Source organism: Stenella coeruleoalba (assembly GCF_951394435.1).
Source record: "Stenella coeruleoalba genome assembly, contig: scaffold_138, whole genome shotgun sequence".
Classification (NCBI taxonomy): Eukaryota; Metazoa; Chordata; class Mammalia; order Artiodactyla; family Delphinidae; genus Stenella; species Stenella coeruleoalba.
In genome coordinates this window covers 777277-801401 of record NW_027646297.1, presented here as the reverse complement: position 1 = coordinate 801401, position 24125 = coordinate 777277, and the positions used below count along the sequence as shown (strand labels likewise).

The window sequence follows — 24125 nt, the reverse complement described above, 5'->3', positions numbered from 1 at the left end:
ATTCCTGTTCATCTTCCGCAGAAATTGCAAACTGGGCCAAACAGGAGGTTAAAGGGACTGACTCTCCAAGTCGGGAGAGTGTTAGTAAAGCGTCTGGAATGTTGCACCCGAGTACCAGGGTACGAAAACTGAGACATATTTGAACACGTCTCCCCATCACATGGTAGATCATAATCTAGGTTCCACATGCATGTTTTAGCTGAAGGAAGAATACCTTAAACCTGGGTAGTTGAAACCCGTGGAATGGGTACCATGCAATATGACTTCAAAGGGTCTTCATTTGCTCACCGAACCTCTCCAATCCTATCACTGCTGCGTTTATGCTCCTGTACACATGCTTGATTCTCTTTCGGAGACATAGCAATCCATAGGTTTTAAGATACTTACTAGTCAGGTACATTCTTAGGCGTTTAATATGCGGTGTTGAGTCCTTTTCGTTGAGCAAGGAGTAGCTCTTGTCTATTCCATATTTGGCTTAAGGAACTTTATCTGTGCTCATTTCAATCTCTGGTTTTATGCAGCACCCCAACTCACCTTTCCCCTTAAGCAAGCATAAGTTGGTTTTCTAAATTTGAGACCCTGTTCTGTTCTGTAATTCAGTTCCTGTGTAGCCAAGTTTACATTCCGTGTATTACTGATATCTTATGATGTTTCTTTTTCTGTGTGACTTATTTCAGTTACAATCATCATACCTGAATCCACTCATTGTGCTGCTAAGGGCCTGATGACATAGATTTCATTGCTGAGTGATATTGCTTTGTAGGTGAATACCACAACTTCTTTATCCATTTTTCACTTTCTGCGATGTTGAACTTGTACTGTAAACGAGGTTCTTGTAAACAGAGCCGTTCCAAACTTTGGGGTGGCTGTGTCTTTTTGATTTTAATTTCCCTAAGCTATAGGACCATAAGTGGAAGTGCCCTAGGCTCTGTTGCTTTGTTTCTTAGATGTTTCAGGAAACACCATACACTTCTCCCAAGTGTCTGTTGGCAATTTACATCCCGCCCATCAGCATAACAAGGCTCCCAGTTCTCAATGGCCTGTCCTGCCTTTCTGGATTTTACACTTTTTTCAGATGGCCCTTTTGACCGGGGGAAAGTGAGAATTAATTGTAGTGCAGATTTCCTTTGCAAGCTTGCTTGGTTGGCCAAAAAGGGCTTATGCGTTTTTTCCTGAATATATTCAGGAAAAAACGCATACGCCCTTTTTGGCCAAGTGCATCATTGTGGACGTTCTGCCTCTTTTCCTATGCTTTCAATGCAATTCCAGTCTACCTCCTGAAATCGGTTTCCTGCAATTCTGCCCCGCTTTCAAGTCCTCTTGGCAGCCTTACTTCAGTCTATTTTTGGACGATAGCTGTCATTTATAACTCTGCAGGTTTGTGAATTACAGTGCCCCTGAGCTCCTTTCTTCAACTCGCTTTCTTGTGACCTGGCCGCAACACCGCAGGATGGCTTCAGGGCCTAATCTGGTTCCGGCCCGGCATGCTGAGCCTTTGGTTAATTCCTCTTCCTGGTGGGAAATGAGAGGTAAATTTGCCCGTGCAGACACCTCCAGCTAGTCTCTCATTGGTTCTCGCTATTCCTGTTCATCTTCCACAGAAATTGCAAACTGGGCCAAACAGGAGGTTAAAGGGACTGACTCTCCAAGTCGGGAGAGTGTTAGTAAAGCGTCTGGAATGTTGCACCCGAGTACCAGGGGAGGAAAACTGAGATATATTTGAACACGTCTCCCGTTCACATGGTTGATCATACTCTGGGTTCCACATGCATGTTTTAGCTGAAGGAAGAATACCTTAATCCTGGAGAGTTGAGACCCGTGTAATGGTTACCATGCAATATGACTTCAAAGGGTCTTCATATGCTCACCGAACCTCTCCAATCCTATCACTGCTGCGTTTATGCCCCTGTACACATGCTTGATTCTCTTTCGGAGACATAGCAATCCATAGGTTTTAAGATACTTACTACTCAGGTACATTCTTAGGCGTTTAATATGGGGTGTTGAGTCCATTTCATTGAGCAAGGAGTAGCTCTTGTCTATTCCATATTTGGCTTAAGGAACTTTATCTGTGCTCATTTCAATCTCTGGTTTTATGCAGCACCCCAACTCACCTTTCCCCTTAAGCAAGCATAAGTTGGTTTTCTAAATTTGAGACCCTGTTCTGTTCTGTAATTCAGTTCCTGTGTAGCCAAGTTTCCATTCCGTGTATTACTGATATCTTATGATGTTTCTTTTTCTGTGTGACTTATTTCAGTTAGAATCATCATACCTGAATCCACTCATTGTGCTGCTAAGGGCCTGATGACACAGATTTCATTGCTGAGTGATATTGTTTTGTAAGTAAATACCACAACTTCTTTATCCATTTTTCACTTTCTGCGATGTTGAACTTGTACTGTAAACGAGGTTCTTGTAAACAGAGCCGATCCAAACTTTGGGGTGGCTGTGTCTTTTTGATTTTAATTTCCCTAAGCTATAGGACCATAAGTGGAAGTGCCCTAGGTTCTGTTGCTTTGTTTTTTAGATGTTTCAGGAAACACCATACACTTCTCCCGAGTGGTTGTTGGCAATTTACATCCCGCCCATCAGCATAACAAGGCTCCCAGTTCTCCATGGCCTGTCCTGCCTTTCTGGATTTTACACTTTTTTCAGATGGCCCTTTTGACCGGGGGGAAGTGAGACTTCATTGTAGTGCAGATTTCCTTTGCAAGCTTGCTTGGTTGGCCAAAAAGGGCGTATGCGTTTTTTCCTGAATATATTCAGGAAAAAACGCATACGCCCTTTTTGGCCAAGTGCATCATTGTGGACGTTCTGCCTCTTTTCCTATGCTTTCAATGCAATTCCAGTCTACCTCCTGAAATCGGTTTCCTGCAATTCTGCCCTGCATTCAAGTCCTCTTGGCAGCCTTACTTCAGTCTATTTTTGGACGATAGCTGTCATTTATAACTCTGCAGGTTTGTGAATTACAGTGCCCCTGAGCTCCTTTCTTCAACTCGCTTTCTTTTGAGCTGGCCGCAACACCGCAGGATGGCTTCAGGCCCTAATCTGATTCCGGTACGGCACGCTGAGCCTTTGGTTATTTCCTCTTCCTGTTGGGAAATGAGAGTTAAATTTGCCCGTCCAGACACCTCCAGCTAGTCTCTCATTGGTTCTCGCTATTCCTGTTCATCTTCCGCAGAAATTGCAAACTGGGCCAAACAGGAGGTTAAAGGCGCTGACTCTCCAAGTGGGGACAGTGTTAGTAAAGCGTCTGGAATGTTGCACCCGAGTACCAGGGGAGGAAAACTGAGACATATTTGAACACGTCTCCCGATCTCATGGTTGATCATACTCTGGGTTCCACATGCATGTTTTACCTGAAGGAAGAATACCTAAAACCTGGGTAGTTGAAACCCGTGGAATGGGTACCATGCAATATGACTTCAAAGGGTCTTCATTTGCTCACCGAACCTCTCTAATCCTATCACTGCTGCGTTTATGCCCCTGTACACATGCTTGATTCTCTTTCGGAGACATAGCAATCCCTAGGTTTTAAGATACTTACTAGTCAGGTACATTCTTAGGCGTTTAATATGCGGTGTTGGGTCCATTTCTTCGAGCAAGGAGTAGCTCTTGTCTATTCCATATTTGGCTTAAGGAACTTTATCTGTGCTCATTTCAATCTCTGGTTTTATGCAGCACCCCAACTCACCTTTCCCCTTAAGCAAGCATAAGTTGGTTTTCTAAATTTGAGACCCTGTTCTGTTCTGTAATTCAGTTCCTGTGTAGCCAAGTTTACATTCCGTGTATTACTGATATCTTATGATGTTTCTGTTTCTGTGTGACTTATTTCAGTTAGAATCATCATACCTGAATCCACTCATTGTGCTGCTAAGGGCCTGATGACACAGATTTCATTGCTGAGTGATATTGCTTTGTAAGTAAATACCACAACTTTTTTATCCATTTTGCACTTTCTGCGATGTTGAACTTGTACTGTAAACGAGGTTCTTGTAAACAGAGCCATTCGAAACTTTGGGGTGGCTGTGTCTTTTTGATTTTAAATTCCCTAAGCTATAGGACCATAAGTGGAAGTGCCCTAGGCTCTCTTGCTTTGTTTTTTAGATGTTTCAGGAAACACCATACACTTCTCCCGAGTGTTTGTTGGCAATTTACATCCCGCCCTTCAGCATAACAAGGCTCCCAGTTCTCCATGGCCTGTCCTGCCTTTCTGGATTTTACACTTTTTTCAGATGGCCCTTTTGACCGGGGGGAAGTGAGACTTCATTGTAGTGCAGATTTCCTTTGCAAGCTTGCTTGGTTGGCCAAAAAGGGCGTATGCGTTTTTTCCTGAATATATTCAGGAAAAAACGCATACGCCCTTTTTGGCCAAGTGCATCATTGTGGACGTTCTGCCTCTTTTCCTATGCTTTCAATGCAATTCCAGTCTACCTCCTGAAATCGGTTTCCTGCAATTCTGCCCCGCTTTCAAGTCCTCTTGGCAGCCTTACTTCAGTATATTTTTGGACGATAGCTGTCATTTATAACTCTGCAGGTTTGTGAATTACAGTGCCCCTGAGCTCCTTTCTTCAACTCGCTTTCTTGTGACCTGGCCGCAACACCGCAGGATGGCTTCAGGCCCTAATCTGGTTCTGGCACGGCATGCTGAGCCTTTGGTTATTTCCTCTTCCTGGTGGGAAATGAGAGTTAAATTTGCCCGTCCAGACACCTCCAGCTAGCCTCTCATTGGTTCTCGCTATTCCTGTTCATCTTCCGCAGAAATTGCAAACTGGGCCAAACAGGAGGTTAAAGGGACTGACTCTCCAAGTCGGGAGAGTGTTAGTAAAGCGTCTGGAATGTTGCACCCGAGTACCAGGGGAAGAAAACTGAGACTTATTTGAACACGTCTCCCGATCACATGGTTGATCATACTTGGGTTCCACATGCATGTTTTAGCTGAAGGAAGAATACCTAAAACCTGGGTAGTTGAAACCCGTGGAATGGGTACCATGCAATATGACTTCAAAGGGTCTTCATTTGCTCACCGAACCTCTCCAATCCTATCACTGCTCCGTTTATGCCCCTGTACACATGCTTGATTCTCTTTCGGAGACATAGCAATCCATAGGTTTTAAGATACTTACTAGTCAGGTACATTCTTAGGCGTTTAATATGCGGTGTTGAGTCCATTTCGTTGAGCAAGGAGTAGCTCTTGTCTATTCCATATTTGGCTTAAGGAACTTTATCTGTGCTCATTTCAATCTCTGGTTTTATGCAGCACCCCAACTCACCTTTCCCCTTAAGCAAGCATAAGTTGGTTTTCTAAATTTGAGACCCTGTTCTGTTCTGTAATTCAGTTCCTGTGTAGCCAAGTTTCCATTCCGTGTATTACTGATATCTTATGATGTTTCTTTTTCTGTGTGACTTATTTCAGTTACAATCATCATACCTGAATCCACTCATTGTGCTGCTAAGGGCCTGATGACACAGATTTCATTGCTGAGTGATATTGCTTTTTAAGTAAATACCACAACTTCTTTATCCATTTTTCACTTTCTGCGATGTTGAACTTGTACTGTAAACGAGGTTCTTGTAAACAGAGCTGTTCCAAACTTTGGGGTGGCTGTGTCTTTTTGATTTTAAATTACCTAAGCTATAGGACCATAAGTGGAAGTGCCCTAGGCTATGTTGCTTTGTTTTTTAGATGTTTCAGGAAACACCATACACTTCTCCCAAGTGTCTGTTGGCAATTTACATCCCGCCCATCAGCATAACAAGGCTCCCAGTTCTCAATGGCCTGTCCTGCCTTTCTGGATTTTACACTTTTTTCAGATGGCCCTTTTGACCAGGGGGAAGTGAGACTTCATTGTAGTGCAGATTTCCTTTGCAAGCTTGCTTGGTTGGCCAAAAAGGGCGTATGCGTTTTTTCCTGAATATATTCAGGAAAAAACGCATACGCCCTTTTTGGCCAAGTGCATCATTGTGGACGTTCTGCCTCTTTTCCTATGCTTTCAATGCAATTCCAGTCTACCTCCTGAAATCGGTTTCCTGCAATTCTGCCCCGTTTTCAAGTCCTCTTGGCAGCCTTACTTCAGTCAATTTTTGGACGATAGCTGTCATTTATAACTCTGCAGGTTTGTGAATTACAGTGCCCCTGAGCTCCTTTCTTCAACTCGCTTTCTTGTGAGCTGGCCGCAACACCGCAGGATGGCTTCAGGCCCTAATCTGGATCCGGCACGGCACGCTGAGCCTTTGGTTAATTCCTCTTCCTGGTGGGAAATGAGAGTTAAATTTGCCCGTCCAGATACCTCCAGCTAGCCTCTCATTGGTTCTCGCTATTCCTGTTCATCTTCCGCAGAAATTGCAAACTGGGCCAAACAGGAGGTTAAAGGGACTGACTCTCCAAGTCGGGAGAGTGTTAGTAAAGCGTCTGGAATGTTGCACCCGAGTACCAGGGTACGAAAACTGAGACATATTTGAACACGTCTCCCCATCACATGGTAGATCATAATCTAGGTTCCACATGCATGTTTTAGCTGAAGGAAGAATACCTTAAACCTGGGTAGTTGAAACCCGTGGAATGGGTACCATGCAATATGACTTCAAAGGGTCTTCATTTGCTCACCGAACCTCTCCAATCCTATCACTGCTGCGTTTATGCTCCTGTACACATGCTTGATTCTCTTTCGGAGACATAGCAATCCATAGGTTTTAAGATACTTACTAGTCAGGTACATTCTTAGGCGTTTAATATGCGGTGTTGAGTCCTTTTCGTTGAGCAAGGAGTAGCTCTTGTCTATTCCATATTTGGCTTAAGGAACTTTATCTGTGCTCATTTCAATCTCTGGTTTTATGCAGCACCCCAACTCACCTTTCCCCTTAAGCAAGCATAAGTTGGTTTTCTAAATTTGAGACCCTGTTCTGTTCTGTAATTCAGTTCCTGTGTAGCCAAGTTTACATTCCGTGTATTACTGATATCTTATGATGTTTCTTTTTCTGTGTGACTTATTTCAGTTACAATCATCATACCTGAATCCACTCATTGTGCTGCTAAGGGCCTGATGACATAGATTTCATTGCTGAGTGATATTGCTTTGTAGGTGAATACCACAACTTCTTTATCCATTTTTCACTTTCTGCGATGTTGAACTTGTACTGTAAACGAGGTTCTTGTAAACAGAGCCGTTCAAAACTTTGGGGTGGCTGTGTCTTTTTGATTTTAATTTCCCTAAGCTATAGGACCATAAGTGGAAGTGCCCTAGGCTCTGTTGCTTTGTTTCTTAGATGTTTCAGGAAACACCATACACTTCTCCCAAGTGTCTGTTGGCAATTTACATCCCGCCCATCAGCATAACAAGGCTCCCAGTTCTCAATGGCCTGTCCTGCCTTTCTGGATTTTACACTTTTTTCAGATGGCCCTTTTGACCGGGGGAAAGTGAGAATTAATTGTAGTGCAGATTTCCTTTGCAAGCTTGCTTGGTTGGCCAAAAAGGGCGTATGCGTTTTTTCCTGAATATATTCAGGAAAAAACGCATACGCCCTTTTTGGCCAAGTGCATCATTGTGGACGTTCTGCCTCTTTTCCTATGCTTTCAATGCAATTCCAGTCTACCTCCTGAAATCGGTTTCCTGCAATTCTGCCCCGCTTTCAAGTCCTCTTGGCAGCCTTACTTCAGTCTATTTTTGGACGATAGCTGTCATTTATAACTCTGCAGGTTTGTGAATTACAGTGCCCCTGAGCTCCTTTCTTCAACTCGCTTTCTTGTGACCTGGCCGCAACACCGCAGGATGGCTTCAGGGCCTAATCTGGTTCAGGCCCGGCATGCTGAGCCTTTGGTTAATTCCTCTTCCTGGTGGGAAATGAGAGGTAAATTTGCCCGTGCAGACACCTCCAGCTAGTCTCTCATTGGTTCTCGCTATTCCTGTTCATCTTCCACAGAAATTGCAAACTGGGCCAAACAGGAGGTTAAAGGGACTGACTCTCCAAGTCGGGAGAGTGTTAGTAAAGCGTCTGGAATGTTGCACCCGAGTACCAGGGGAGGAAAACTGAGATATATTTGAACACGTCTCCCGTTCACATGGTTGATCATACTCTGGGTTCCACATGCATGTTTTAGCTGAAGGAAGAATACCTTAATCCTGGAGAGTTGAGACCCGTGTAATGGTTACCATGCAATATGACTTCAAAGGGTCTTCATATGCTCACCGAACCTCTCCAATCCTATCACTGCTGCGTTTATGCCCCTGTACACATGCTTGATTCTCTTTCGGAGACATAGCAATCCATAGGTTTTAAGATACTTACTACTCAGGTACATTCTTAGGCGTTTAATATGGGGTGTTGAGTCCATTTCATTGAGCAAGGAGTAGCTCTTGTCTATTCCATATTTGGCTTAAGGAACTTTATCTGTGCTCATTTCAATCTCTGGTTTTATGCAGCACCCCAACTCACCTTTCCCCTTAAGCAAGCATAAGTTGGTTTTCTAAATTTGAGACCCTGTTCTGTTCTGTAATTCAGTTCCTGTGTAGCCAAGTTTACATTCCGTGTATTACTGATATCTTATGATGTTTCTTTTTCTGTGTGACTTATTTCAGTTAGAATCATCATACCTGAATCCACTCATTGTGCTGCTAAGGGCCTGATGACACAGATTTCATTGCTGAGTGATATTGCTTTGTAAGTAAATACCACAACTTCTTTATCCATTTTTCACTTTCTGCGATGTTGAACTTGTACTGTAAACGAGGTTCTTGTAAACAGAGCCGATCCAAACTTTGGGGTGGCTGTGTCTTTTTGATTTTAATTTCCCTAAGCTATAGGACCATAAGTGGAAGTGCCCTAGGTTCTGTTGCTTTGTTTTTTAGATGTTTCAGGAAACACCATACACTTCTCCCGAGTGGTTGTTGGCAATTTACATCCCGCCCATCAGCATAACAAGGCTCCCAGTTCTCCATGGCCTGTCCTGCCTTTCTGGATTTTACACTTTTTTCAGATGGCCCTTTTGACCGGGGGGAAGTGAGACTTCATTGTAGTGCAGATTTCCTTTGCAAGCTTGCTTGGTTGGCCAAAAAGGGTGTATGCGTTTTTTCCTGAATATATTCAGGAAAAAACTCATACGCCCTTTTTGGCCAAGTGCATCATTGTGGACGTTCTGCCTCTTTTCCTATGCCTTCAGTGCAATTCCAGTCTACCTCCTGAAATCGGTTTCCTGCAATTCTGCCCCGCTTTCAAGTCCTCTTGGCAGCCTTACTTCAGTCTATTTTTGGACGATAGCTGTCATTTATAACTCTGCAGGTTTGTGAATTACAGTGCCCCTGAGCTCCTTTCTTCAACTCGCTTTCTTGTGACCTGGCCGCAACACCGCAGGATGTCTTCAGGCCCTAATCTGGTTCTGGCACGGCATGCTGAGCCTTTGGTTATTTCCTCTTCCTGGTGGGAAATGAGAGTTAAATTTGCCCGTCCAGACACCTCCAGCTAGCCTCTCATTGGTTCTCGCTATTCCTGTTCATCTTCCGCAGAAATTGCAAACTGGGCCAAACAGGAGGTTAAAGGGACTGACTCTCCAAGTCGGGAGAGTGTTAGTAAAGCATCTGGAATGTTGCACCCGAGTACCAGGGGAAGAAAACTGAGACTTATTTGAACACGTCTCCCGATCACATGGTTGATCATACTTGGGTTCCACATGCATGTTTTAGCTGAAGGAAGAATACCTAAAACCTGGGTAGTTGAAACCCGTGGAATGGGTACCATGCAATATGACTTCAAAGGGTCTTCATTTGCTCACCGAACCTCTCCAATCCTATCACTGCTGCGTTTATGCCCCTGTACACATGCTTGATTCTCTTTCGGAGACATAGCAATCCATAGGTTTTAAGATACTTACTAGTCAGGTACATTCTTAGGCGTTTAATATGCGGTGTTGAGTCCATTTCGTTGAGCAAGGAGTAGCTCTTGTCTATTCCATATTTGGCTTAAGGAACTTTATCTGTGCTCATTTCAATCTCTGGTTTTATGCAGCACCCCAACTCACCTTTCCCCTTAAGCAAGCATAAGTTGGTTTTCTAAATTTGAGACCCTGTTCTCTTCTGAAATTCAGTTCCTGTGTAGCCAAGTTTACATTCCGTGTATTACTGATATCTTATGATGTTTCTTTTTCTGTGTGACTTATTTCAGTTAGAATCATCATACCTGAATCCACTCATTGTGCTGCTAAGGTCCTGATGACACAGATTTCATTGCTGAGTGATATTGCTTTTTAAGTAAATACCACAACTTCTTTATCCATTTTTCACTTTCTGCGATGTTGAACTTGTACTGTAAACGAGGTTCTTGTAAACAGAGCCGTTCCAAACTTTGGGGTGGCTGTGTCTTTTTGATTTTAAATTACCTAAGCTATAGGACCATAAGTGGAAGTGCCCTAGGCTATGTTGCTTTGTTTTTTAGATGTTTCAGGAAACACCATACACTTCTCCCGAGTGGTTGTTGGCAATTTACATCCCGCCCATCAGCATAACAAGGCTCCCAGTTCTCCATGGCCTGTCCTGCCTTTCTGGATTTTACACTTTTTTCAGATGGCCCTTTTGACCAGGGGGAAGTGAGACTTCATTGTAGTGCAGATTTCCTTTGCAAGCTTGCTTGGTTGGCCAAAAAGGGCGTATGCGTTTTTTCCTGAATATATTCAGGAAAAAACGCATACGCCCTTTTTGGCCAAGTGCATCATTGTGGACGTTCTGCCTCTTTTCCTATGCTTTCAATGCAATTCCAGTCTACCTCCTGAAATCGGTTTCCTGCAATTCTGCCCCGTTTTCAAGTCCTCTTGGCAGCCTTACTTCAGTCTATTTTTGGACGATAGCTGTCATTTATAACTCTGCAGGTTTGTGAATTACAGTGCCCCTGAGCTCCTTTCTTCAACTCGCTTTCTTGTGAGCTGGCCGCAACACCGCAGGATGGCTTCAGGCCCTAATCTGGATCCGGCACGGCATGCTGAGCCTTTGGTTAATTCCTCTTCCTGGTGGGAAATGAGAGGTAAATTTGCCCGTGCAGACACCTCCAGCTAGTCTCTCATTGGTTCTCGCTATTCCTGTTCATCTTCCACAGAAATTGCAAACTGGGCCAAACAGGAGGTTAAAGGGACTGACTCTCCAAGTCGGGAGAGTGTTAGTAAAGCGTCTGGAATGTTGCACCCAAGTACCAGGGGAGGAAAACTGAGATATATTTGAACACGTCTCCCGTTCACATGGTTGATCATACTCTGGGTTCCACATGCATGTTTTAGCTGAAGGAAGAATACCTTAATCCTGGAGAGTTGAGACCCGTGTAATGGTTACCATGCAATATGACTTCAAAGGGTCTTCATATGCTCACCGAACCTCTCCAATCCTATCACTGCTGCGTTTATGCCCCTGTACACATGCTTGATTCTCTTTCGGAGACATAGCAATCCATAGGTTTTAAGATACTTACTACTCAGGTACATTCTTAGGCGTTTAATATGGGGTGTTGAGTCCATTTCATTGAGCAAGGAGTAGCTCTTGTCTATTCCATATTTGGCTTAAGGAACTTTATCTGTGCTCATTTCAATCTCTGGTTTTATGCAGCACCCCAACTCACCTTTCCCCTTAAGCAAGCATAAGTTGGTTTTCTAAATTTGAGACCCTGTTCTGTTCTGTAATTCAGTTCCTGTGTAGCCAAGTTTCCATTCCGTGTATTACTGATATCTTATGATGTTTCTTTTTCTGTGTGACTTATTTCAGTTAGAATCATCATACCTGAATCCACTCATTGTGCTGCTAAGGGCCTGATGACACAGATTTCATTGCTGAGTGATATTGTTTTGTAAGTAAATACCACAACTTCTTTATCCATTTTTCACTTTCTGCGATGTTGAACTTGTACTGTAAACGAGGTTCTTGTAAACAGAGCCGATCCAAACTTTGGGGTGGCTGTGTCTTTTTGATTTTAATTTCCCTAAGCTATAGGACCATAAGTGGAAGTGCCCTAGGTTCTGTTGCTTTGTTTTTTAGATGTTTCAGGAAACACCATACACTTCTCCCGAGTGGTTGTTGGCAATTTACATCCCGCCCATCAGCATAACAAGGCTCCCAGTTCTCCATGGCCTGTCCTGCCTTTCTGGATTTTACACTTTTTTCAGATGGCCCTTTTGACCGGGGGGAAGTGAGACTTCATTGTAGTGCAGATTTCCTTTGCAAGCTTGCTTGGTTGGCCAAAAAGGGCGTATGCGTTTTTTCCTGAATATATTCAGGAAAAAACGCATACGCCCTTTTTGGCCAAGTGCATCATTGTGGACGTTCTGCCTCTTTTCCTATGCTTTCAATGCAATTCCAGTCTACCTCCTGAAATCGGTTTCCTGCAATTCTGCCCTGCATTCAAGTCCTCTTGGCAGCCTTACTTCAGTCTATTTTTGGACGATAGCTGTCATTTATAACTCTGCAGGTTTGTGAATTACAGTGCCCCTGAGCTCCTTTCTTCAACTCGCTTTCTTTTGAGCTGGCCGCAACACCGCAGGATGGCTTCAGGCCCTAATCTGATTCCGGTACGGCACGCTGAGCCTTTGGTTATTTCCTCTTCCTGTTGGGAAATGAGAGTTAAATTTGCCCGTCCAGACACCTCCAGCTAGTCTCTCATTGGTTCTCGCTATTCCTGTTCATCTTCCGCAGAAATTGCAAACTGGGCCAAACAGGAGGTTAAAGGCGCTGACTCTCCAAGTGGGGACAGTGTTAGTAAAGCGTCTGGAATGTTGCACCCGAGTACCAGGGGAGGAAAACTGAGACATATTTGAACACGTCTCCCGATCTCATGGTTGATCATACTCTGGGTTCCACATGCATGTTTTACCTGAAGGAAGAATACCTAAAACCTGGGTAGTTGAAACCCGTGGAATGGGTACCATGCAATATGACTTCAAAGGGTCTTCATTTGCTCACCGAACCTCTCTAATCCTATCACTGCTGCGTTTATGCCCCTGTACACATGCTTGATTCTCTTTCGGAGACATAGCAATCCCTAGGTTTTAAGATACTTACTAGTCAGGTACATTCTTAGGCGTTTAATATGCGGTGTTGGGTCCATTTCTTCGAGCAAGGAGTAGCTCTTGTCTATTCCATATTTGGCTTAAGGAACTTTATCTGTGCTCATTTCAATCTCTGGTTTTATGCAGCACCCCAACTCACCTTTCCCCTTAAGCAAGCATAAGTTGGTTTTCTAAATTTGAGACCCTGTTCTGTTCTGTAATTCAGTTCCTGTGTAGCCAAGTTTACATTCCGTGTATTACTGATATCTTATGATGTTTCTTTTTCTGTGTGACTTATTTCAGTTAGAATCATCATACCTGAATCCACTCATTGTGCTGCTAAGGGCCTGATGACACAGATTTCATTGCTGAGTGATATTGCTTTGTAAGTAAATACCACAACTTCTTTATCCATTTTTCACTTTCTGCGATGTTGAACTTGTACTGTAAACGAGGTTCTTGTAAACAGAGCCGATCCAAACTTTGGGGTGGCTGTGTCTTTTTGATTTTAATTTCCCTAAGCTATAGGACCATAAGTGGAAGTGCCCTAGGTTCTGTTGCTTTGTTTTTTAGATGTTTCAGGAAACACCATACACTTCTCCCGAGTGGTTGTTGGCAATTTACATCCCGCCCATCAGCATAACAAGGCTCCCAGTTCTCCATGGCCTGTCCTGCCTTTCTGGATTTTACACTTTTTTCAGATGGCCCTTTTGACCGGGGGGAAGTGAGACTTCATTGTAGTGCAGATTTCCTTTGCAAGCTTGCTTGGTTGGCCAAAAAGGGTGTATGCGTTTTTTCCTGAATATATTCAGGAAAAAACTCATACGCCCTTTTTGGCCAAGTGCATCATTGTGGACGTTCTGCCTCTTTTCCTATGCCTTCAGTGCAATTCCAGTCTACCTCCTGAAATCGGTTTCCTGCAATTCTGCCCCGCTTTCAAGTCCTCTTGGCAGCCTTACTTCAGTCTATTTTTGGACGATAGCTGTCATTTATAACTCTGCAGGTTTGTGAATTACAGTGCCCCTGAGCTCCTTTCTTCAACTCGCTTTCTTGTGACCTGGCCGCAACACCGCAGGATGTCTTCAGGCCCTAATCTGGTTCTGGCACGGCATGCTGAGCCTTTGGTTATTTCCTCTTCCTGGTGGGAAATGAGAGTTAAATTTGCCCGTCCAGACACCTCCAGCTAGCCTCTCATTGGTTCTCGCTATTCCTGTTCATCTTCCGCAGAAATTGCAAACTGGGCCAAACAGGAGGTTAAAGGGACTGACTCTCCAAGTCGGGAGAGTGTTAGTAAAGCGTCTGGAATGTTGCACCCGAGTACCAGGGGAAGAAAACTGAGACTTATTTGAACACGTCTCCCGATCACATGGTTGATCATACTTGGGTTCCACATGCATGTTTTAGCTGAAGGAAGAATACCTAAAACCTGGGTAGTTGAAACCCGTGGAATGGGTACCATGCAATATGACTTCAAAGGGTCTTCATTTGCTCACCGAACCTCTCCAATCCTATCACTGCTGCGTTTATGCCCCTGTACACATGCTTGATTCTCTTTCGGAGACATAGCAATCCATAGGTTTTAAGATACTTACTAGTCAGGTACATTCTTAGGCGTTTAATATGCGGTGTTGAGTCCATTTCGTTGAGCAAGGAGTAGCTCTTGTCTATTCCATATTTGGCTTAAGGAACTTTATCTGTGCTCATTTCAATCTCTGGTTTTATGCAGCACCCCAACTCACCTTTCCCCTTAAGCAAGCATAAGTTGGTTTTCTAAATTTGAGACCCTGTTCTGTTCTGTAATTCAGTTCCTGTGTAGCCAAGTTTACATTCCGTGTATTACTGATATCTTATGATGTTTCTTTTTCTGTGTGACTTATTTCAGTTAGAATCATCATACCTGAATCCACTCATTGTGCTGCTAAGGGCCTGATGACACAGATTTCATTGCTGAGTGATATTGCTTTTTAAGTAAATACCACAACTTCTTTATCCATTTTTCACTTTCTGCGATGTTGAACTTGTACTGTAAACGAGGTTCTTGTAAACAGAGCCGTTCCAAACTTTGGGGTGGCTGTGTCTTTTTGATTTTAAATTACCTAAGCTATAGGACCATAAGTGGAAGTGCCCTAGGCTATGTTGCTTTGTTTTTTAGATGTTTCAGGAAACACCATACACTTCTCCCGAGTGGTTGTTGGCAATTTACATCCCGCCCATCAGCATAACAAGGCTCCCAGTTCTCCATGGCCTGTCCTGCCTTTCTGGATTTTACACTTTTTTCAGATGGCCCTTTTGACCAGGGGGAAGTGAGACTTCATTGTAGTGCAGATTTCCTTTGCAAGCTTGCTTGGTTGGCCAAAAAGGGCGTATGCGTTTTTTCCTGAATATATTCAGGAAAAAACGCATACGCCCTTTTTGGCCAAGTGCATCATTGTGGACGTTCTGCCTCTTTTCCTATGCTTTCAATGCAATTCCAGTCTACCTCCTGAAATCGGTTTCCTGCAATTCTGCCCCGTTTTCAAGTCCTCTTGGCAGCCTTACTTCAGTCTATTTTTGGACGATAGCTGTCATTTATAACTCTGCAGGTTTGTGAATTACAGTGCCCCTGAGCTCCTTTCTTCAACTCGCTTTCTTGTGAGCTGGCCGCAACACCGCAGGATGTCTTCAGGCCCTAATCTGGATCCGGCACGGCATGCTGAGCCTTTGGTTAATTCCTCTTCCTGGTGGGAAATGAGAGTTAAATTTGCCCGTCCAGATACCTCCAGCTAGCCTCTCATTGGTTCTCGCTATTCCTGTTCATCTTCCGCAGAAATTGCAAACTGGGCCAAACAGGAGGTTAAAGGGACTGACTCTCCAAGTCGGGAGAGTGTTAGTAAAGCGTCTGGAATGTTGCACCCGAGTACCAGGGTACGAAAACTGAGACATATTTGAACACGTCTCCCCATCACATGGTAGATCATAATCTAGGTTCCACATGCATGTTTTAGCTGAAGGAAGAATACCTTAAACCTGGGTAGTTGAAACCCGTGGAATGGGTACCATGCAATATGACTTCAAAGGGTCTTCATTTGCTCACCGAACCTCTCCAATCCTATCACTGCTGCGTTTATGCTCCTGTACACATGCTTGATTCTCTTTCGGAGACATAGCAATCCATAGGTTTTAAGATACTTACTAGTCAGGTACATTCTTAGGCGTTTAATATGCGGTGTTGAGTCCTTTTCATTGAGCAAGGAGTAGCTCTTGTCTATTCCATATTTGGCTTAAGGAACTTTATCTGTGCTCATTTCAATCTCTGGTTTTATGCAGCACCCCAACTCACCTTTCCCCTTAAGCAAGCATAAGTTGGTTTTCTAAATTTGAGACCCTGTTCTGTTCTGTAATTCAGTTCCTGTGTAGCCAAGTTTACATTCCGTGTATTACTGATATCTTATGATGTTTCTTTTTCTGTGTGACTTATTTCAGTTACAATCATCATTCCTGAATCCACTCATTGTGCTGCTAAGGGCCTGATGACATAGATTTCATTGCTGAGTGATATTGCTTTGTAGGTGAATACCACAACTTCTTTATCCATTTTTCACTTTCTGCGATGTTGAACTTGTACTGTAAACGAGGTTCTTGTAAACAGAGCCGTTCCAAACTTTGGGGTGGCTGTGTCTTTTTGATTTTAATTTCCCTAAGCTATAGGACCATAAGTGGAAGTGCCCTAGGCTCTGTTGCTTTGTTTCTTAGATGTTTCAGGAAACACCATACACTTCTCCCAAGTGTCTGTTGGCAATTTACATCCCGCCCATCAGCATAACAAGGCTCCCAGTTCTCAATGGCCTGTCCTGCCTTTCTGGATTTTACACTTTTTTCAGATGGCCCTTTTGACCGGGGGAAAGTGAGAATTAATTGTAGTGCAGATTTCCTTTGCAAGCTTGCTTGGTTGGCCAAAAAGGGCTTATGCGTTTTTTCCTGAATATATTCAGGAAAAAACGCATACGCCCTTTTTGGCCAAGTGCATCATTGTGGACGTTCTGCCTCTTTTCCTATGCTTTCAATGCAATTCCAGTCTACCTCCTGAAATCGGTTTCCTGCAATTCTGCCCCGCTTTCAAGTCCTCTTGGCAGCCTTACTTCAGTCTATTTTTGGACGATAGCTGTCATTTATAACTCTGCAGGTTTGTGAATTACAGTGCCCCTGAGCTCCTTTCTTCAACTCGCTTTCTTGTGACCTGGCCGCAACACCGCAGGATGGCTTCAGGGCCTAATCTGGTTCCGGCCCGGCATGCTGAGCCTTTGGTTAATTCCTCTTCCTGGTGGGAAATGAGAGGTAAATTTGCCCGTGCAGACACCTCCAGCTAGTCTCTCATTGGTTCTCGCTATTCCTGTTCATCTTCCACAGAAATTGCAAACTGGGCCAAACAGGAGGTTAAAGGGACTGACTCTCCAAGTCGGGAGAGTGTTAGTAAAGCGTCTGGAATGTTGCACCCGAGTACCAGGGGAGGAAAACTGAGATATATTTGAACACGTCTCCCGTTCACATGGTTGATCATACTCTGGGTTCCACATGCATGTTTTAGCTGAAGGAAGAATACCTTAATCCTGGAGAGTTGAGACCCGTGTAATGGTTACCATGCAATATGACTTCAAAGGGTCTTCATATGCTCACCGAACCTCTCCAATCCTATCACTGCTGCGTTTATGCCCCTGTACACATGCTTGATTCTCTTTCGGAGACATAGCAATCCATAGGTTTTAAGATACTTACTACTCAGGTACATTCTTAGGCGTTTAATATGGGGTGTTGAGTCCATTTCATTGAGCAAGGAGTAGCTCTTGTCTATTCCATATTTGGCTTAAGGAACTTTATCTGTGCTCATTTCAATCTCTGGTTTTATGCAGCACCCCAACTCACCTTTCCCCTTAAGCAAGCATAAGTTGGTTTTCTAAATTTGAGACCCTGTTCTGTTCTGTAATTCAGTTCCTGTGTAGCCAAGTTTCCATTCCGTGTATTACTGATATCTTATGATGTTTCTTTTTCTGTGTGACTTATTTCAGTTAGAATCATCATACCTGAATCCACTCATTGTGCTGCTAAGGGCCTGATGACACAGATTTCATTGCTGAGTGATATTGTTTTGTAAGTAAATACCACAACTTCTTTATCCATTTTTCACTTTCTGCGATGTTGAACTTGTACTGTAAACGAGGTTCTTGTAAACAGAGCCGATCCAAACTTTGGGGTGGCTGTGTCTTTTTGATTTTAATTTCCCTAAGCTATAGGACCATAAGTGGAAGTGCCCTAGGTTCTGTTGCTTTGTTTTTTAGATGTTTCAGGAAACACCATACACTTCTCCCGAGTGGTTGTTGGCAATTTACATCCCGCCCATCAGCATAACAAGGCTCCCAGTTCTCCATGGCCTGTCCTGCCTTTCTGGATTTTACACTTTTTTCAGATGGCCCTTTTGACCGGGGGGAAGTGAGACTTCATTGTAGTGCAGATTTCCTTTGCAAGCTTGCTTGGTTGGCCAAAAAGGGCGTATGCGTTTTTTCCTGAATATATTCAGGAAAAAACGCATACGCCCTTTTTGGCCAAGTGCATCATTGTGGACGTTCTGCCTCTTTTCCTATGCTTTCAATGCAATTCCAGTCTACCTCCTGAAATCGGTTTCCTGCAATTCTGCCCTGCATTCAAGTCCTCTTGGCAGCCTTACTTCAGTCTATTTTTGGACGATAGCTGTCATTTATAACTCTGCAGGTTTGTGAATTACAGTGCCCCTGAGCTCCTTTCTTCAACTCGCTTTCTTTTGAGCTGGCCGCAACACCGCAGGATGGCTTCAGGCCCTAATCTGATTCCGGTACGGCACGCTGAGCCTTTGGTTATTTCCTCTTCCTGTTGGGAAATGAGAGTTAAATTTGCCCGTCCAGACACCTCCAGCTAGTCTCTCATTGGTTCTCGCTATTCCTGTTCATCTTCCGCAGAAATTGCAAACTGGGCCAAACAGGAGGTTAAAGGCGCTGACTCTCCAAGTGGGGACAGTGTTAGTAAAGCGTCTGGAATGTTGCACCCGAGTACCAGGGGAGGAAAACTGAGACATATTTGAACACGTCTCCCGATCTCATGGTTGATCATACTCTGGGTTCCACATGCATGTTTTACCTGAAGGAAGAATACCTAAAACCTGGGTAGTTGAAACCCGTGGAATGGGTACCATGCAATATGACTTCAAAGGGTCTTCATTTGCTCACCGAACCTCTCTAATCCTATCACTGCTGCGTTTATGCCCCTGTACACATGCTTGATTCTCTTTCGGAGACATAGCAATCCCTAGGTTTTAAGATACTTACTAGTCAGGTACATTCTTAGGCGTTTAATATGCGGTGTTGGGTCCATTTCTTCGAGCAAGGAGTAGCTCTTGTCTATTCCATATTTGGCTTAAGGAACTTTATCTGTGCTCATTTCAATCTCTGGTTTTATGCAGCACCCCAACTCACCTTTCCCCTTAAGCAAGCATAAGTTGGTTTTCTAAATTTGAGACCCTGTTCTGTTCTGTAATTCAGTTCCTGTGTAGCCAAGTTTACATTCCGTGTATTACTGATATCTTATGATGTTTCTTTTTCTGTGTGACTTATTTCAGTTAGAATCATCATACCTGAATCCACTCATTGTGCTGCTAAGGGCCTGATGACACAGATTTCATTGCTGAGTGATATTGCTTTGTAAGTAAATACCACAACTTCTTTATCCATTTTTCACTTTCTGCGATGTTGAACTTGTACTGTAAACGAGGTTCTTGTAAACAGAGCCGATCCAAACTTTGGGGTGGCTGTGTCTTTTTGATTTTAATTTCCCTAAGCTATAGGACCATAAGTGGAAGTGCCCTAGGTTCTGTTGCTTTGTTTTTTAGATGTTTCAGGAAACACCATACACTTCTCCCGAGTGGTTGTTGGCAATTTACATCCCGCCCATCAGCATAACAAGGCTCCCAGTTCTCCATGGCCTGTCCTGCCTTTCTGGATTTTACACTTTTTTCAGATGGCCCTTTTGACCGGGGGGAAGTGAGACTTCATTGTAGTGCAGATTTCCTTTGCAAGCTTGCTTGGTTGGCCAAAAAGGGTGTATGCGTTTTTTCCTGAATATATTCAGGAAAAAACTCATACGCCCTTTTTGGCCAAGTGCATCATTGTGGACGTTCTGCCTCTTTTCCTATGCCTTCAGTGCAATTCCAGTCTACCTCCTGAAATCGGTTTCCTGCAATTCTGCCCCGCTTTCAAGTCCTCTTGGCAGCCTTACTTCAGTCTATTTTTGGACGATAGCTGTCATTTATAACTCTGCAGGTTTGTGAATTACAGTGCCCCTGAGCTCCTTTCTTCAACTCGCTTTCTTGTGACCTGGCCGCAACACCGCAGGATGTCTTCAGGCCCTAATCTGGTTCTGGCACGGCATGCTGAGCCTTTGGTTATTTCCTCTTCCTGGTGGGAAATGAGAGTTAAATTTGCCCGTCCAGACACCTCCAGCTAGCCTCTCATTGGTTCTCGCTATTCCTGTTCATCTTCCGCAGAAATTGCAAACTGGGCCAAACAGGAGGTTAAAGGGACTGACTCTCCAAGTCGGGAGAGTGTTAGTAAAGCGTCTGGAATGTTGCACCCGAGTACCAGGGGAAGAAAACTGAGACTTATTTGAACACGTCTCCCGATCACATGGTTGATCATACTTGGGTTCCACATGCATGTTTTAGCTGAAGGAAGAATACCTAAAACCTGGGTAGTTGAAACCCGTGGAATGGGTACCATGCAATATGACTTCAAAGGGTCTTCATTTGCTCACCGAACCTCTCCAATCCTATCACTGCTGCGTTTATGCCCCTGTACACATGCTTGATTCTCTTTCGGAGACATAGCAATCCATAGGTTTTAAGATACTTACTAGTCAGGTACATTCTTAGGCGTTTAATATGCGGTGTTGAGTCCATTTCGTTGAGCAAGGAGTAGCTCTTGTCTATTCCATATTTGGCTTAAGGAACTTTATCTGTGCTCATTTCAATCTCTGGTTTTATGCAGCACCCCAACTCACCTTTCCCCTTAAGCAAGCATAAGTTGGTTTTCTAAATTTGAGACCCTGTTCTGTTCTGTAATTCAGTTCCTGTGTAGCCAAGTTTACATTCCGTGTATTACTGATATCTTATGATGTTTCTTTTTCTGTGTGACTTATTTCAGTTAGAATCATCATACCTGAATCCACTCATTGTGCTGCTAAGGGCCTGATGACACAGATTTCATTGCTGAGTGATATTGCTTTTTAAGTAAATACCACAACTTCTTTATCCATTTTTCACTTTCTGCGATGTTGAACTTGTACTGTAAACGAGGTTCTTGTAAACAGAGCCGTTCCAAACTTTGGGGTGGCTGTGTCTTTTTGATTTTAAATTACCTAAGCTATAGGACCATAAGTGGAAGTGCCCTAGGCTATGTTGCTTTGTTTTTTAGATGTTTCAGGAAACACCATACACTTCTCCCGAGTGGTTGTTGGCAATTTACATCCCGCCCATCAGCATAACAAGGCTCCCAGTTCTCCATGGCCTGTCCTGCCTTTCTGGATTTTACACTTTTTTCAGATGGCCCTTTTGACCAGGGGGAAGTGAGACTTCATTGTAGTGCAGATTTCCTTTGCAAGCTTGCTTGGTTGGCCAAAAAGGGCGTATGCGTTTTTTCCTGAATATATTCAGGAAAAAACGCATACGCCCTTTTTGGCCAAGTGCATCATTGTGGACGTTCTGCCTCTTTTCCTATGCTTTCAATGCAATTCCAGTCTACCTCCTGAAATCGGTTTCCTGCAATTCTGCCCCGTTTTCAAGTCCTCTTGGCAGCCTTACTTCAGTCTATTTTTGGACGATAGCTGTCATTTATAACTCTGCAGGTTTGTGAATTACAGTGCCCCTGAGCTCCTTTCTTCAACTCGCTTTCTTGTGAGCTGGCCGCAACACCGCAGGATGTCTTCAGGCCCTAATCTGGATCCGGCACGGCATGCTGAGCCTTTGGTTAATTCCTCTTCCTGGTGGGAAATGAGAGTTAAATTTGCCCGTCCAGATACCTCCAGCTAGCCTCTCATTGGTTCTCGCTATTCCTGTTCATCTTCCGCAGAAATTGCAAACTGGGCCAAACAGGAGGTTAAAGGGACTGACTCTCCAAGTCGGGAGAGTGTTAGTAAAGCGTCTGGAATGTTGCACCCGAGTACCAGGGTACGAAAACTGAGACATATTTGAACACGTCTCCCCATCACATGGTAGATCATAATCTAGGTTCCACATGCATGTTTTAGCTGAAGGAAGAATACCTTAAACCTGGGTAGTTGAAACCCGTGGAATGGGTACCATGCAATATGACTTCAAAGGGTCTTCATTTGCTCACCGAACCTCTCCAATCCTATCACTGCTGCGTTTATGCTCCTGTACACATGCTTGATTCTCTTTCGGAGACATAGCAATCCATAGGTTTTAAGATACTTACTAGTCAGGTACATTCTTAGGCGTTTAATATGCGGTGTTGAGTCCTTTTCATTGAGCAAGGAGTAGCTCTTGTCTATTCCATATTTGGCTTAAGGAACTTTATCTGTGCTCATTTCAATCTCTGGTTTTATGCAGCACCCCAACTCACCTTTCCCCTTAAGCAAGCATAAGTTGGTTTTCTAAATTTGAGACCCTGTTCTGTTCTGTAATTCAGTTCCTGTGTAGCCAAGTTTACATTCCGTGTATTACTGATATCTTATGATGTTTCTTTTTCTGTGTGACTTATTTCAGTTACAATCATCATTCCTGAATCCACTCATTGTGCTGCTAAGGGCCTGATGACATAGATTTCATTGCTGAGTGATATTGCTTTGTAGGTGAATACCACAACTTCTTTATCCATTTTTCACTTTCTGCGATGTTGAACTTGTACTGTAAACGAGGTTCTTGTAAACAGAGCCGTTCCAAACTTTGGGGTGGCTGTGTCTTTTTGATTTTAATTTCCCTAAGCTATAGGACCATAAGTGGAAGTGCCCTAGGCTCTGTTGCTTTGTTTCTTAGATGTTTCAGGAAACACCATACACTTCTCCCAAGTGTCTGTTGGCAATTTACATCCCGCCCATCAGCATAACAAGGCTCCCAGTTCTCAATGGCCTGTCCTGCCTTTCTGGATTTTACACTTTTTTCAGATGGCCCTTTTGACCGGGGGAAAGTGAGAATTAATTGTAGTGCAGATTTCCTTTGCAAGCTTGCTTGGTTGGCCAAAAAGGGCTTATGCGTTTTTTCCTGAATATATTCAGGAAAAAACGCATACGCCCTTTTTGGCCAAGTGCATCATTGTGGACGTTCTGCCTCTTTTCCTATGCTTTCAATGCAATTCCAGTCTACCTCCTGAAATCGGTTTCCTGCAATTCTGCCCCGCTTTCAAGTCCTCTTGGCAGCCTTACTTCAGTCTATTTTTGGACGATAGCTGTCATTTATAACTCTGCAGGTTTGTGAATTACAGTGCCCCTGAGCTCCTTTCTTCAACTCGCTTTCTTGTGACCTGGCCGCAACACCGCAGGATGGCTTCAGGGCCTAATCTGGTTCCGGCCCGGCATGCTGAGCCTTTGGTTAATTCCTCTTCCTGGTGGGAAATGAGAGGTAAATTTGCCCGTGCAGACACCTCCAGCTAGTCTCTCATTGGTTCTCGCTATTCCTGTTCATCTTCCACAGAAATTGCAAACTGGGCCAAACAGGAGGTTAAAGGGACTGACTCTCCAAGTCGGGAGAGTGTTAGTAAAGCGTCTGGAATGTTGCACCCAAGTACCAGGGGAGGAAAACTGAGATATATTTGAACACGTCTCCCGTTCACATGGTTGATCATACTCTGGGTTCCACATGCATGTTTTAGCTGAAGGAAGAATACCTTAATCCTGGAGAGTTGAGACCCGTGTAATGGTTACCATGCAATATGACTTCAAAGGGTCTTCATATGCTCACCGAACCTCTCCAATCCTATCACTGCTGCGTTTATGCCCCTGTACACATGCTTGATTCTCTTTTGGAGACATAGCAATCCATAGGTTTTAAGATACTTACTACTCAGGTACATTCTTAGGCGTTTAATATGGGGTGTTGAGT

The 24125-nt window shown here is 43.7% G+C and overlaps 1 long non-coding RNA gene across 1 annotated transcript; it reads left to right on the top strand.

Annotated features, from left to right (window-relative positions):
- The first annotated feature begins 5430 nt into the window (after nucleotides 1-5430).
- Nucleotides 5431-21576, top strand: LOC307181199. The gene is made up of 4 exons (XR_013826096.1): nucleotides 5431-5502; nucleotides 10160-10241; nucleotides 14899-14980; nucleotides 21218-21576. It is a non-coding gene; the product is annotated as an uncharacterized lncRNA (long non-coding RNA).
- Nucleotides 21577-24125: the final 2549 nt, after the last annotated feature.